Raw genomic sequence first — 2,781 nt, forward strand, 5'->3', positions numbered from 1 at the left:
TCTGTCTTGTACTGGAAGTCTGAGGTGTACAGAGTGAAAAGGAATGGTGAGAGTACAGTCCCCTGTGGTGCTCCTGTGCTGCTGACTACCTGGTTAGACTCATAATCCTTCAGTCTCACAAACTGTGGTCTGTTTGTCAGGTAGTCTTTGATCCAGGAGATTGTTGAGGCCTCCACCTGAGTCTTCTGGAGTTTCTGACAAAGCAAATCAGGTTGGATTGTATTAAATGCACTGGAGAAATCAAAGAACATGATCCTCACAGTGCTGCTGGCTTTGTCCAGATGACAGTGGGTTTGTTGAAGCAGGTGTATGATGGCATCTTCAACTCCAACTCCACAGTGATAAGCAAACTCAAGGGGTCCTGATGGTTTACTGTTTGCTTACTCAGGTGGGCCAACAGGAGTCTCTCTAGGACCTTCATGATGTGGGATGTCAAGGCAACAGGTCTATAGTCATTGAGGACTGATGGGTGAGTTTTCTTTGGTACCAGAACAAGACAGGAGGTCTTCCACAACACCGGAAACTTCTTCTGGGCCAGGCTAAGGTTGAAGAGAAGCTGCAGAATCCCACAGAGCTGCTCTGCACAGGCCTTCAGGACTCTAGGGCTGGCATGATATATATATATATATATAGCATGTGTGTGTGATATCTTCCTGGGTATTTTGTCTACAACTTCTGAAAAGACAAGAACAGATTATTCTCAAGTAACTATATATAGTAACAGTATATATATATATATATATATATATATATATATATATACGGTATATGCTAGATCCAACACTGTCTTTACTGAAAATGTTAGGTCTATAAAAAATAATTTATTACCAGTTTAAAAGAAACTAGCTATAGACAGATTGATTTCACAGCTTATAGGCATTCCCTTCTCATAAGAAATCTCTTTTGGAAATAGTTCTTAGTCAAATTTCTACCTTTCATATCAGAGAAAAATGAAAGAGGAAAAAATGTCATAACAGAGGTTTCTAAAGTGATCCACTCTGGTTAGAAGGGAACAAGCTTAGTGGCACAGAAAAAGGTGAAATTACAAGATAAAATCTTCCTTCATAGCAATGGCAAGATGGTTTGCCTGACTTAATCTAATCTTTAAGAATTGAAAACTGACTGAACTCAAGGGTAGACAGGGATAAAGAGCATGGGCTCTGAGAAACTACTACTTGAAATCTCTTGGATGGAAGTCATAATTCCAAAATATTTCCATTTAATGTCCACATGAATGAAAAAAAAAATATTTTAGAAAACAAATCAACTTGTTACAACAATTTCATTGACTGCTTTCAAAAACGACACAGTAACAACCTGGTCACAATCGAGGTCCCAAAAACTGCCATGCCTAATACTGATGCACCAATGTTTACCAATTAATAATAAACTAAAATATCCATCCATCTATTTTCTGTACGTTCTCAATCCACGTTGAGCGTTGAGGTAAACAGGTCGCCAGTCCACGTCAGAACAACAGTGGTACCTCTTTTTAGTTGGGAGGGAGATCACAATGTGAGATTTTATAGGATAAATCAAATATTTAAATTAAACAAACTACAAAGTGAGGGAAAAATGCCTGTTGACATTTGATACAGGCTGCAGCATTAGTTTTTCAGAGGTCAGGTGACATGTGGCATCCTTCTTGACTGTCTCTTTGGCTTAGAGACACATTTAGACACAAGATGGGCCTGTCTTTTATAGAGCACTGAGGTTACTTTTAGATAAGATAGCAAAGGAGGTGTTCTTTCTTAGTAAGGTTCAGATCTGAAATTCATAAAACAAACTTTCTCAAGAAACAGACCCATGTGGTGGACGAATCCTGCACCTAAAACAAACTGTCTGCTAAGAGTTACTTTGCACATTCATGGTATTTTAACACATGCAATCATTTTACTGGATTAAAACACTTTCATATTTTCTAATAAGATAGTCTAATGCCTCCAGGTGGTTTTCATATAAACAGAACAGTATAACAGTCTGAAATTTCAGAAAATATAATTATTTTGAAAGACTAGCTTAATGCTTTGAGAAACATGCTTTGGTTTGGCTAAGCTAAGGGATTATTTAGTCTGCATTATGAAAATTAACTGGACAGCTAAAGTGAGAATAAGAGCAAAGAATATTTGGAGTTTAGAAAAAGTTCAAAGTTCAAGGGCTTGTTCGCTGTATTGGTTTTTTAAAACATAACAGCAAAAAAAACGCACCGCAACTGTTTTACCCTTTTGTAAGGAAAAATGAAAAAAGATTAAAGGTAGTTGTCATAGGCATACCATGGTCACATTCCTCTTCTTTCATTTATTGAGACATTCTTTATCTTTCTGTCATTGCACACTTTTTTTTACCTTCAAGACTTGCTGATTGTATTGTTGCTGTGGGAGAAAAGCTAATTAAGCTAAATTAAAACATACCTTATTTGTATGGCACGATGTGGCTGATAAGTTCATCAAGAGAGTTTGTCTAGCTGATGAACCATTCAATCTTCACAATATAATTCCCCTTTTGCTACAGCCTTTGAAATGGTTAAGATCAGCCTTAGTTTATGCTACATAAATCCAGAATGACATATTGACTTGTTGAATTTCAAACACACCTCTCTCTGATGCAAAGAAGTGAAATATTTTGACAAGAAATAAATATATCATTTATTTATTTTTCCCCTTGAAACTCATAAAACTGTCAGATAGCCTGCAGATGAACAAAGGCAGTGAAGTCTTTATGTGGCTTGGAGGGATTTGACCTTGTTAAGTCCATGTGATAACACAACACACAAATGCACAC

This window comes from Girardinichthys multiradiatus, chromosome 23, assembly GCF_021462225.1.
Source record: "Girardinichthys multiradiatus isolate DD_20200921_A chromosome 23, DD_fGirMul_XY1, whole genome shotgun sequence".
Taxonomy (NCBI): Eukaryota; Metazoa; Chordata; class Actinopteri; order Cyprinodontiformes; family Goodeidae; genus Girardinichthys; species Girardinichthys multiradiatus.